Here is a 14,439-nt window from a genome sequence, read left to right as displayed (position 1 = left end):
TATGACTGCTCTTTCTTCATTACATTTAAAAACAGTACTTTTAACCTTAATCTAATTCCCAATGGAATTCAGTAAATTTCAGACACTTAACTATTCTAGTTCATGCCTGATCACTGTAGCCGAACGTATAGAACATATGGTACAATAATTCTGTGGCCCTAAAACATTCCCGGTTTACTCCCAAATTCTTTAGACAAAAAAAGAAGTAATATTTTCAGAGTACAAACAAGTATTTTCCAGAGTGAAATGGTTAAATATTGCAGCCAATTCAGAAATAGCACCAACTGGCTTTTTTTTTTTTTTTTTAGCAGAACCAGGTTTAATTCTTTTTTGCATTCACATGCACACAAGTATACTTCCCTCGAGCTGTCAGAAAGCATCAGATTGCCTGATTTGCATGATGAATTTTAAAATCTTTTGAGAAACACAAGGACAGTTGCTTCAGGCACTATGATTTTATCATCACCATCATAAACAACAAGTATAATGCCAGTCAGCCTCTGGTATTCAAACCAAAGCCAAAAGATTATGGGACTTTGAAAATGCTGAGCAGAATTTTAATCACCTAAATTCATTTGGATCCATTTTTCAAGTCACACTATTTTGCAACTGGGTAATCATCTCCTTATTGCCCATGACCACTTCTAGATGACCCCAAATAAAGATATGAATGATTCTTATCAAGAAGTATATAAAATGCAAATACTCTAAGAAATATTTGTAAACAAATTACATTGTCAGGTGAAAATATTCTGATCACTAATGTAAAGGTGGTGTCTTTAATATTTAATAGCAGGTCTACTTCTTGTACTCTTTATGAAATTCAGCTACAAGATCAGTTCCATCTATAGACATCCTGAGGAAATAAGAGCTGTGGAAAAATGGAAGATTTTCTATAAAGTATTTTGGATCTCATGCTAATAGGGCCTTATCCCTTGAATAATGTAAGAAATAGTACCATTAACACCACCAGAACTATCTTCATAATTAGTTTTTTATAGTACCTAACTGAGAGTTAAAACCACAAGCAATGTGTTGTTTTTCTAGATTCACTACGATATCAATATATAAAATTTTATTTGAAACTCCGTCTAATCGTGCTTTTACATTTAAAGCCAAATTTAAGTTTTTCAGGGCTTAAAACAAACAAGCAAACATAAAAGCCAATTCTTTACCTAGCCAGTAAAATGGAATATAATTACTGCCTTCAGTCAGAAGCTGTGACTGAGTCTCACTGAAATGCAAGTTAAGTGGGTTTCTGAAGTCTTGAATTATTGAACAAGTAAAAGTAATGTAGGGTCCTGGAGTTCAAGGGATGGAAGGATATCATTATTATTTTTTTTTTTTCAGTGAATCCAGGATGACTATTCACCCTTCTGGCAAAAGTGGAATATACAAAGGTTTTACTTCTAAAGTAAATGAAATAACCTTCTATTCGTTAGCTGCCAGTGAAGATGCACACCGCAGACTGCATCTCACCTACTTTTCATCGTAACATTTTCACATTATCACAAGTAGCATTATGTCACCATGACAAACCAATTTCATTCATGTAAATGTAAAACAACATGTTTGCTGTAAGATATTTTCATCAATGTCAGGGACACACAAGCAAAATCTCAACAGTCTGCCCTGTCACTTACAGCAGGAGGAAGAGAAATGGTTCATTCACACTCAAATCGAATTCTCTGTCCACTACTTCTTTATGCTCATTGAATTTATTCATCAACTCGTCACTGGCATTGTATTACAGCCAGAAGATATGCACACTTTCAATAGAAACCAACTGAAGAAAAAGGCAACAGATATGAGATGCCGAAAGATGGGCTCATTCTGTTTCTAAGAGGAGCTGGCACAAAAGATACAGCCATGTCTTTCACTTGATGATTTGGGTCCCTCTACTTAGTAGTCAGTGATATAACAGACCCATCAGAGAGCAGCACAGTCTAGTAGAAAGGCCAATCCTCTAGGGATCTACAATAAAGTTCTCTGCCACTAGCTCACATTTGGATTCTTGTCAAGTAACTCTCCCTGGGCTGTGGTCTCCACATCGGTAAAATAAGGGTCAATCTAGATGTTCTCAAAGGCTCTACTAGTTCTAACATTCTTTGAATTCAAAATGAGGGTTGACTCTACTATTTTTTTTCTTACTCATACATAAGATCATTGGACCCTCTAAAGAAATTCAAATGCATTTTCTTCCTCAATTTGCCCAATTTTATACAATAATAAGCGTTTGTACTGGAGATCAGGCTGAGAATAACACACGGTAACAGGAAATCCCCCTGTTACCGTCACATTTCCATCTGTTTTTTTTTTACTCCTCCTCCCCACCATTTATCCCAAATCATTTTTATCCTCACACATTCAGTTACAAGGTGCTCAATGATGCATACCATTGTTTCCTTACAGAGGAGTACCGGTAAATATTTCCCTCAAAACCCTTGAATACTTGCAACGAAAAGTAGCTGAAAGAGCTAATCAAACTTCGTCACCGCTTTCACTAGCCTGCTGTCTCCTCTGTACACAACAGACATCTCCTCCTCCATAGACTCATGCCATGGTGATGAAGCAGGAAAGTTATGACCAGATAGCAAAATAGTTATCAAATAGTTTATTATATCAAAATAAAACCACTCTCCACTCAAACTTTTACCCTCCAGGGAACTGTTCAGGTGCTCATAACAAGTGCCTGACCTATCATTTTTCAAACCCCTGTACACTACTAGAACATTACTTTCATCTGGAAAGTATTTTGATCTGCAATTGTAAGACCTGATGGTGTTTAAATGAACATTATAGGTACTTTGTGAGCTCACAAGCTATAGAAATCAATAGGCACCTTGCATAGAGAAGGCCTGCAATTGATTTTTCCAGGAGAGAGTCAATTTGTAACTTTAGGAGAAGCATAGACAGGAGGAAGGAGGTTTAAGCATGCTGAAGGTTTAAAAACAAATCACAGGTGTGTGGAAAATGCTGCACTGCACTAGAGTAGGAAGACCTCAAAGAAACAGGGTCTAGATTGATGGTGTTTTTCGGGAGTGGCTAAAGGGGTAACAGTTGAGAAGTACTAGGAGCTCCTGCCGTGCTCTAGGGCTTGGAGAAGGAACACTCTCAAGGTACACAGAAAAGGAATTTAATAGTGTTCCTGAGGCTCTTGAATTTATACGTGCACTGTTGCTTTTCTAAGGATAAGGGCATCCAGTAGACTCATTCTCTCCAGTTTAAAAAAAAGTCGTCTGAAATTATAAAAATAATGTATTTCATTCTTGAAATTTGCCAGAAGAGTAGATCTTATGTTCTCACCACCACCGCCACCGCCAAAAACGAAAAAAAGGTAACTGTGAGGTGATGGAAATGTTCATTAGCTTGAATGTGATAATAATTTCACAATGCATACATAAGTCAAAACATCATGTTGTGCACATTAAATATATACAATTTTTATTTATCAAAAAAGTGTAAAAATTGTCTGAAAATTAATCTGTTCACTCAATAAAGAAGTCTAAGCAACATTCAATATTCAGTGCTCTTCTAGGCACCGTGGGTGACAGCAAGGTGTGTGCCTACCACAAGGCTACAGTCACTTAGAGAAAGAGGCAGAAGGCTATAGATAAATTTCAAACAAAACTTATCCCGCAAATCCATTGATTGACAGTAACTGTCCTATGTAACTAGAGAATCTTGTTCTCAAAACAGCTATTGTTTCCTCCCTTCTCCCAAGTGTTCCTTTATCTTCTCCTTACTTTTTAATATTTTCTACAAGTTCATTAAAAATAAGTTCTACTTTAGTCAAGAGATAAATAACAGAAGCTAAACATTCCTATAAAGTTACACCTATTTTTATTCTAAATCCTTCTAATGGTGATGAGGGAGAATTCATGAATACCAAACAAACTTCTGAATTCTTGGCGGTCAGGGAGACAAAGGTTAAAAATGGAGAGGAAGGGGGTTCCCTGGTGGTGCAGTGGTTGAGAGTCCGCCTGCCAATGCAGGGGACACGGGTTCGTGCCCCGGTCCGGGAGGATCCCACATGCCGCGGAGCAGCTGGGCCCGTGAGCCATGGCCGCTGAGCCTGCGCGTCCAGAGCCTGTGCTCCGCAACGGGAGAGGCCACAACAGTGAGAGGCCCACGTACCGCAAAAAAAAAAAAAAAATGGAGAGGAAGGTTAAAAATGGAATTAGAGGTATCACAGAGCCACATTGTATAAACTTCAGTGTGAATTTTAAAAGGCTGTTTTGGTGAGCTAAAAAAACCCCAAACACAAATGCCCCAGGGGTTTTTATTAACCTTGTTTAGTTTTGCTTTGAATGATGTTAACTCTTCTAAAACATAGTTTGAAAATCACGAGTCTCCTAATGACTGGTGTTGAGTGGACATGGAAATGTTGGAAAGGATTTGCCTAATCTTCATATGAGCATCTGTTACAAAGAATGCAACTTTAAATGGCTACAATTTTAAGTTTGAACATATCACCTTAAGTTAAATGATGTTGTTCACATGAACTGCTTAGGAGAAGTATATATGTGTAGAAAGCTGTATTTACTGTAGTGCATGAACCCGGCCTTGGGTCTGAGGTTTACCAGTATCTAAACAACTACAGAATTTTAGGGTTTTCAAGGCTTTTATTTCAGAGCAGCATTCTTTTAAAAACAAACACCGTTTTCTCACCTGGGAAGTGAATGTTTTGTACTCAGCACTGCAAGTATTCCACAACTCACTGACTAGTATTAGATGTTCAAAAGAGCTCAGATGATTTAATTTCGAAAAGATGAATCTATTTCAGAAAACTGAAGACACATAGGAAATTATTTTCAATTGCTATTTGCTTAACTTTGGACTCATTTCTGCCTCTCATACTCACTCTGTAGAAAGAAACAGGAGTAAACTACTGAGACTTAATTAACCAAAATGGTATCATGTTTTGCAAATTAAGTCTGTTATCATAAACAGCTTAGGGGCAGATATAAGCCATCAGATAAAAACTCCAAGAATCGACCATACAACACAATTTAGAGTACAACCTGAAGTACAGCCTCAGATACTCACCAGTGAAATGATTAGAAGTGGACAGATAGACACTATCAACACTGGTGGCACTGTCACAGCTAAAAACTTCATCATCAGATTCCTGCACAGAGGAGCAGGGTGCGGAGCCCTCAATTTCTTCCAACTTCTCCTTTAAAATTCCACTCATCGCTGCAGCGCTGTCACATGTACCTGTAGTAGGAACGGGAGCAACAGAGCATTGAAATATCTGACCACTGATTGCACAGTCAAGGTCTCCAAATTGTTTTGGGGGGTTGTAATTTTTTGAACCACGTCTGCCAAAGTGTCATATCCATGCAGAAATCATTCTTTACACAATGTTTGAAAGCACTGAAAACAGTTCTACCTTGATTCATTGCTATTTGCATTCTTATTCTGACAACAGTATTTTATAAGAAAAAGTCAAAATTAAGAATGTGAATTCAGAGGGCTGCATAAGGAAATATGGCTCAGTGTTTTGAGTCAAATACATTTATTTGATTTGTTCTGGTAAATCACGTACTGTCACTGACAGAGCAGGGGTTCAGAACGAAATAGATCACTCACTTGCATGCTGTCATACCCGGAGCATACTGATTAGGGCATGTCTATGTTGCTTGGGAATTCTTTTTTCTCAGGTACAAAGGCATCTACTTTCCCGGGGCTCTCTGTCCATTAAAAATCAAATTGGTTGCTAGGAATGGCTATACCTACAGAATTTAGATGCCTTATAATGTTTCCAGTCAGTTCAGCAGAGCTACAGGGAATTCTTGAGTCCTATACCACAGAGGTTGGCAGACTAGATTTAATATAGGGTAAATCACAGTCCTAAATCTTTTGCTGGATAAAATATTAATTTAAGTCTCTTCACTCTTGTATCAACATGGTCAGTGAAAGCCAGTCAGAGGTAGCCTGATGCATTTTTTAAAATTTGTTAATGTCAATTTAGATGAGTCATTAGACCTCTGAGAGTAATAATTTCTTCATAGCCATAAAGTAACTCTTAAGGTAATCAGCGGTTGCAAACACAAATTCTTACAATGGCAGTTAACCTCAATGAATAAAGAGGGTCAGATATAATAAAATCATGAAGTCATCTCAGTCTTCTCATTTGTCTACTGTTATTTGTAACAAAGGTATCAAGAAATACTTTTCTACCCGAAGGAAAATGATAGCATAGGAACAATAATAAGTGGTCTCACAACCAAAGAGACAGTGGGTAGTAAGCAGTGTGAACTATGGCAAACTGGAGATGTACACCCAGGCCAAAGTGGGAAGCTACTACTCAGTCCAGGTCATTTCAGCTCCATGCTTTCCCAATTTAACACACTCCAAAATCTGGCCAATGCCGCATTCACATTCAGAAGCAATCCTTTACATCGTTAGCTTTCACATGCCCCATCCTCCTTTCCCTTATTAATTTTGCTTACAAAGGAGTGTTTTTTAGATTACATTGTAATTTAAAACCCCTCTTGGATTGGCTCTATAAAATAAACAAAGAATGGTTCAGATCTGTGACTTGGAAGGATCAACAGACAAAGGAATCAAAACATTCTCTTCCCCACTAGCCCAACACAATACCTGAAATGCCTTTACTAGAGATACATAAGTTGGGAGAACAAACTTATTTTACAAAAGACACCTGCACGATACATGTGCAAAGAGAGGTAGTATACTACCCAAGAGAGGTAGTATCTTAAGCCATCAAAACTTAGCATGGCAGTCCTATCTGTAATAAGGAACCAATCTGATTAGTGTGACTTTCTTAAGAAGTCTGGCCACTTTCATTGTGCCTCTCAGTGACTTCATGGAGTCCCTCAGTTTCGGTAGCTATGCTTCTGTGGGGCATATGTGCTCCAGGTCCTTCTGCTGACTGGCTTCCTCTGTTCTGTACTTTCTGCTTCCTAGTATCCTTAACTGGCATATCGTTTTACTTCTGAAAGAACATCCTCTACCGTATTGTATCCTGAAAGCCTCAACGCTAAACAACAATTGTCTTGTTCTTTTAATATATCCTAGTTCAGATTGTTGAGTAAGGGAATCTGTGTCTTCGTTCAGATATTTGTGCCATTCTATAGAAAAGAGATTTGTTTTCTTTGTTTTCTTTGTTTACTTTGTTAAGGGGCCACTTATTATTTATTCAATAAACATCTCTTGAGCTTCTAGCATGAACCAGTGACTATTATAGTGACTATCGCTAGAGAGCAATAAAGTAACAACACAGAAAAAAAATTCCTTCCTCTAACGATGCTCACTTTCTGGGTGTTGATGGGGGAAGGGGTAAACAAATAATAAACAGATAAGTAAATTAAATATATAATATGTCCTGTAGAGTTAAATACTATGAAGAAAGATAAGTAGTCAAGTGGTATAGTGACTAAGAGATTGGCTGATAGAGAACATTACATTTTTAATTACTTGGTGAGCTAATGTTACAGTGAGGAAGGTAAGGGAGCCAGCGATTTTGACATCTGGAGGAAGATTAGGCCAGGGCAAAGGAGCGGTGAGTGTCGAGGTCCTGGGTTCGGCATAGTAGGCAATGAGGTTAGACAGGTATTGGGAGCTAGATTGTGTAGAGCCTATAAGGACTTTGGATACTACTCTACATGAGATGAAGGGCGTAAGTAGTGGAATGATAATATCTCACTTGTCCTTTAAAAGGACCACTCATTCTGGACTTCCCTGGTGGTCCAATGGTTAAGACTCTGTGCTTCCACTGCAAGGGGCATACATTCAATCCCTGGTCGAGGAACTAAGATACCACATGCCGTGCTGCACGGCCAAAAAAAAAAAAAAAAAAGACCACAAATTTGCCTATTATTTCATTAAAAAAAAAAAGAAAGAAAAAGAGGGCCTACGGTAAAGGAAAGGTAGATTTGATGGGGAATGGAAAAGTCCTAGAATTAAGGAGGACTTAGCAGCTCAGATAAACAGTTAAAATCAGAACCTGACCAGTCGGAGGGTTGAAGAGGTTTCTTTGGTGGGGAAAGAATTTAGAACGAAGTTAGAAGGGGAAGGAAGGTCAAAGTGCTTCCCAAAGTAATGTGGTTACTTAATTTTACCTACAACCATCTCTGGTCTCTAAATTTACCAAATATTTGATGATGGTGGGAGCCACCTTTCCTGTTAGGTTTTAAATAGGACCAATTCTGATATATCCTACCACTTTGTGGTACTGCTTTGGCAAGTAAAATTAACAATGAAGAAGAAGGCTTTCCTTTATTACTCTAAGGAATACTTCTTTTAATTTGGTAGAGAAGAGGCATTATACGGATGGTGACCATTATCAAAGATTTACTTACTGATGGGAATATGGAGGCAAAGAGTTAATAACTATTTTATCCACCACCCTCCCTAAAGTTACTCATTCAAGATTTTTTTTAAAGTAAAATCCATAACTACTACTTGCTACTGCAAGGGTTATAGGATTCTGGCTTGGAGTTGACCTTGTTTGAAAGCAATCGGTTGAAGAGTCTCTCTTATCTTCAAGCGACTTATGGAGAGTTTAAAAGAATTGCAGAAAACCTCCTAAAAACTGAGAGCTGTTGATGGATTTTTTTAAATGTTGATGTACCCTGTTTAATCGTTATAGGAAGCTATTTGCAAGTTTTTCCTTAACTGGTATGAAATCGATGTAAATAATTTGTGTGGATTTGCTCACATTTATACTTTTAATTCTGATGACCTTGAAGAAACTTGCACAGAGTCATTAAAGAGAGAATGAACTGTGTAATTAGCTGAGTAAACACAAAGAAAGGGTGGGAAAAAATGTCCAAAAGCATAAGAAATATTTGGAGAGAGAGAGGAAAAATAGATTCATCCTACTTTGTGTCTGCCAGTTTGATTCTACTGTAGTATGCTCTGGCTGTAGTACTAAAATTGCAATGTTACAATTATTTCCATGGCAACAGACAGTGAGATCATGCAGAAGTTAAATTGTGAGAGAGATTAAGATGCTACCCCCATTCAGATGTCTGCAGTAATAGGTGGGAAGGGAGAACAGAGTTATTATGAATGTCCTTGATTGAGTTTGTCCCAGCCACATAGTCCAGGGAGAGCAATCCTAAACAATATTGTCACCCTGTAACACAGAATGCTCTTTTGAGAGTACATGGCTGGATGAAACTGTTAGCAAGCAGACAGAAGTATGGATGACTTGATTTATATTTTCTAGCACCTAAAAGATTATGATATTTGTTAAAAGTCAAAAGTTTTAGAATTCTAATTCAGGGCCCCTTAACAAGGTCCTATGTGTCCCAGGTCCAGAAAAAAAAAAGGAGTCGACTTAGGTTCTCTTTATCTATCTAATAGTATTCTTATTAATCCTATATCCAAAAATTCCTTTTGAAAAGTATATAAAATAATACAATTTTCTTAATACTGCTCCTAATATGAAAATAGTCATAATTTTATCAAATAGCAGAGTCATATTTTGAATTAAAATATTCAAAACGACAGTTGAATGTTTTTATACAAACCAAGACACTCAAAAGACAAAAGATTACTAGCATTTAGGAGTAGGGGAAGAAAATAAATTATTAATTTTTATGTTCAATTTATGATATAATGAGAAATAACTGCATTGAGACAGGTCACTAAAAGAATCTAAAGGTAAAAATATAATTTGACATTTTGAGGTCAGAACTACCATGAATGTTGGGTACATTGCCCTTTCTATAAATGGAAATTATTTTTCTAAAAATAGTAGTTCAGAGTTTATATGGATCTCCCCCAAGAACTTAAGTATTTGTTGTTATTAGGCAAGTTTTACAGAATAAAGTATCCAATGATTGATTTTATGATTATATGACACCAGAGAGTCTAAATATACTAAATAGTAAATCTTCACAACCATATATATATTTTTAAGTTCCCCTTATTCCCCCACTATAAGGACACTTCTATAGAGCTGGGATACAACCATGGGCTTGGGTTGATTACTAAGGTTAATTGACAAAGACTAGAACAAGAACAAGGACAGATTGTTGGATCCAGAGACAGATGCAGAATAAAGGTGAATAAAAGTGCAATGGCCCTGGGGATTGAATGGCCCCGGGGATATGAAAGTAGGACATGGGAGAAAGAGTTTGTAAAGAATGGGAGAAAATCCCCAAAGGAGAAATGGACAATTTGGTGACTTGAGAGATCTGGGCAGTGATATTTATCAAGAGTTAAGTCACAGAAGATGAAGAGGTAGAAGAAATTAGCCTGGGTTGTAGTATCTATGGAGAAATGCTAGTTTCAAAGATTATGAAATTTGGTACATCTCCCTTTGGGTTGAGAGGGAAATGGGATGAATTGCTTTAATCTGAACTTGTGGTGATGTCTGGATCCCCCAATTAAAAACACATCAGTTAATTTAAAATTTAGAACCTGAGAGCCTGGAGCTGGAAAAAGCTTAGGAGAAAAAAGCAGTCTGCACTGTTACCACAAATTTGCCTTCAGGTATAGGGAAAGTGGTGATGTGTCCTACAGTAGGACTTAGACTAGGCTAATCATTAAAATTTTCTGGGGAAATTTTTTTAAAAGTAAGAGAGTTCCAGGAACTACCAGTCACTGGTATGGTGAAAAAGGTGAAGCCAGTTGCTTGAAAACCTGGTTTCACCATTTCCTTAAATAGTTCTTTCATGAGTTACTTAATTTCTCTGAGCCAAAGTTTTCCCACCTGTTAAATGGGGCTAGTAGTAGCTGTTTTACAGTGTTAGAATGTGCACTGTAGGTATTTCTATGTCCTCCATTGGTATGTATTATGAATTCCAGATGCTTGGCATTATAGCTAAAACAAAACAAAAACAATACACTAAAGTCTTGACTAAGAGTGCAATTTAGTCAGTTCAGTATAGAGGGGGGCTATAAATAGAAGTAAGCGACCAGAGCATGCCATTTCTCTTTAAGGCATGGAATAAATGGCAACAGGACAGAAAACTAGGGGAGATACTACAAAGTCTTCTTTTGAGGATACCCTTGTTCTTTGGATGGATGGGCATGACCAGACAGCATCAGGGTATGTTCCCTCCCTTGTCATGTGAACCTGTCTTGCCAAAAGGCCACTTCACACTCCAGAAGGAGTACTAATTGATTAACACTATATATGCAACTTTGTAACCTATAATTCCTCCACTTATAACATGAGCATGTTCCCTTCTCATTAAATAATTTTCTAAACCACTTGTTTTTATTTGATTTTCATTTTTGTGTTTAAGGCTACACAGCATTTCATTGAATAGCTATGCAATAATATTTAACTACAATTCTAAGAGAGATGCTTGGTTTCTTTTAAAATATTTATTATAAATCTCCATATAATTAACATTTTCTTTCATATATCTTTGTGTACATCTCTGATTATATCTCTAGGATGAATTCCTAGATGTGGAATTACCAGGCTTTCAGTACACATTGCCAAGTTACCTGGCAGAAAGGTTCTACCAATTTATGTCTTTAATGGGGCAGTAGGATGTCATTTCACTATACCCTTGTCATTACTGCAACGTTGCTGTTTTTTTAAAATTTTGTAAATTTTTCATATATTCAGTAAGAGTAAGAGCTAACACACATCATGCTTACTATATGCCAGGCACTGTTCTGGCATTTTACATATGTATTATGTTGGATTCTAAGGTGGTATACAAGATTGCCCACCTTCTGGTGTGCGCTCTTTGTATAAACCCAGGATTGTGAATATGGTGAAATATCACTCCGTTATGTTCACATTATATGGCAAAGGGAATCTGCATATATAATGGAGGTCCCAAATCAGTGACCTGGTAGATTATCCAGGTGGGCCTGAATTAATCACATAAAACTTTAAATCTAGAGGACAGAAATTAAGGGTGAGAAGGATTCCACACAAGAGAGATTCTCTGTGGTTGACTTTGAAGATGGAAGGGGTCACATGACAAGGAATGTGTGCAGCCTCTAGGAGCTGAGAGTGGCTCCAGCTGCAGCAAGGAGGAAACAGGGACCCTAGTCCTAGAAGCACAAGGAACTGAATTCTGCCAACAGGTATGAGCTTTGAGATAGATTTTCCCCCAGAGTGACCAGACAAGAATTCAGCTGTGCTGACCCTGGTTTCAGCCTTGTGGCTAAGAATTTAGCCACACTCGGCAGAACTTCTGACCTACAGTACTATATGATAATACGTGGGCATTGTTTAAATTGCTAAATTTGCGGTAGTTTGTTGCAAGGCAATCCAACATATATCAACTTATTTAATCTTTGTTGTATGCATAGGAGGTAGGCATTATTATTAATGTCATTTTCAGATTAAAAATTGAAGCACAGAGAAGTTAGATGATGAGCCAAGGTCATAAAGCTAATTAGTCTTACAGGCAGCACCCGAACCTGGGCATTCTGGCACTTGAAATCATATTTTAATCATCACACTCTTCCTTGACTCCTGATGGTATCTTACTGCTTAAATTGTTTTTGCAATTTTACTATCTCATACAGTACTAATTTAGCCAGCTGATATCCAATGAGTTAACTGCAGTTAATATGAAAAAAAAAAGTAATTTTTTAATCCCCTAATGAGGAATAGTATTTAGGAAGCCATTAAAAACCCTGGGGATTATTTTGCTCCTTCCATTCTTAGTTTATTAACAGAAAAGGATGACTAACAGTAACAACTGAAATTGCACACAATTCCTGACTATGTCTTAAATTCTGTAGTGAAAAATGTTCTACATGGATCTATCAGTCTTTACAATATCACCCAGGTAGATAATAACTGAATTTCACAGAAAGGGAAACTGAGGCTCAGATAGCTTAAGTAACTTGCCCACATTTACACAGGCAGTAAGATAGCATGTTTGGGAGTTGAACTATAGACTGTATAGCTGCAAAGTTTATTATGCATTCCATCGATCATCATGCATTTCATCAATCACTATGCTGTACTAAAGAACTAATAGGTTAGCCAAAGTTACAATACCCAATTTGTACTAGAGTATGCATTTCTAGAAGCAGATGTGCTGACTGGCTGACTGAATCCTTCATTTAAGGGGTATATATGTACACCCACAGTACAGTCCCCACACACATGAGCATATTTAAGATATAATAGCTATTAGCAGTTGTTCTTTCTCTAAAGACTCCCCAGACATTACATCATGGCGTGACGTTCCTTTCTTTTTTCAGTAAGTTCTACCTTGCTGTGGCAGACTGGGACTTCCACCTGTCCTGTATTATCTGCTTGCCTTTACCTTGAGACATATTAAACCCCAGTAAAATGGGTACATTAACTCTCAGTACACACCCTTAGATTCTTTGTAGCTGATTCAGCATTGTCATCTGCCAAACACGATGACTTAAAATTGTTCACCACAACACAAGATAAATGGCAGAAAGTGGACCTGGAGCAGAAGAAAAATATTGCTGAACAATTTAAACTTTAATCAAATGTTGCTGAATAACTTTGACTCAAGAAAGTGGGGAGTTATTGAGAGAGGGAATATGTATCAGATTGGTAAAATACTTATTACTATATTTTCTTAAACAAACATTATTTAACATTTATATTACATGTTAATATAAAAATTAATTACATTAATTTTCAATTAGTCCATTGATTTACTATATGATGATGATCTGTGTGTGTGTGCCTGTGTGTGCGTGTGATCAGAAACAGAAGAGTAGTATAATAGAACAGCACAGTGCAGGGAGTCATGAAATGGGGACTGCATACAGATGAAATCCCCTGTTAAAGTCAGAGAGGTCAAAAGGAGTTTGCATAATAAAAAGTCTGCAATACAAAATTTTGCATGGCTTAATGACATTTATGTGACACGAACATTATCACACTGAAAAGTGTTAACAAAGCAGCACATGAAAGAAAGGGACTATCTTTAGCGTGTAATGAGTGTCTGTCACTGGGGAAGGTGCAAGAAAAGGGTAAGAATAATCTGACAAGATTATTCACTTATTTATGCAGTCAGAAAAACAATTTTGATACAATTTTGATATATAAAATGTATCAGGCATTATGGTAGATGTTGATGATACAAGACAAAGGAAACCCCCTGCCACAGAATTATAATTGAGTTGATAAAAGGTTATAGGGAGGTCCTAGAAGTGACTGGAAGGACCACACTAAGAAGTAATGGCAGGGAGCACAGGATAGGACTGAGGTGGCCCTGAGGCTGCTAGCTATGGCCCTGCCCATAGTGTGTGAAGATCTCTGAATATAGAAGCTTACAATGGAGTCCCTAAGTGCAGTTTCCCATTTGACCCTCAGTCCTATAGGGGACTTCAGTGGGCAGGTTGGGAGAGTCAGCTTGGGGCCCCTTACTGATTTAGACATCACAGTGGTCAAACAACCTAAGGTTTGAGTTTTATGAACTACAAAAAAGGAATTTTGAGACAGCGAAGCAAGAAGTTTTAAAATCACTTTTGAAAACTTTTCCCAGAATC

General features: G+C 37.3%; 1 protein-coding gene across 1 annotated transcript in view; it reads right to left on the bottom strand.

Annotated features, from left to right (window-relative positions):
- Window positions 1–13,382, bottom strand: part of CSRNP3 (cysteine and serine rich nuclear protein 3) — a 185,688-nt gene extending 172,306 nt beyond the window's left edge. The window contains exons 1-2 of the mRNA XM_033412594.2: window positions 13,286–13,382; window positions 5,050–5,220 (exon numbers count right to left, since the gene is read on the bottom strand). The gene's annotated coding sequence lies outside the window, so the exon portion shown is untranslated. The remainder of the gene's footprint in view (window positions 1–5,049; window positions 5,221–13,285) is intronic.
- Between the last annotated feature and the right edge of the window lie 1,057 nt (window positions 13,383–14,439).

The sequence above is a fragment of the Orcinus orca genome, chromosome 7 (genome assembly GCF_937001465.1).
Source record: "Orcinus orca chromosome 7, mOrcOrc1.1, whole genome shotgun sequence".
In the NCBI taxonomy this organism is placed as follows: domain Eukaryota; kingdom Metazoa; phylum Chordata; class Mammalia; order Artiodactyla; family Delphinidae; genus Orcinus; species Orcinus orca.
The sequence above is the reverse complement of the archived record's forward strand: the minus strand, read 5'-3'. Positions and strand labels throughout refer to the sequence as shown.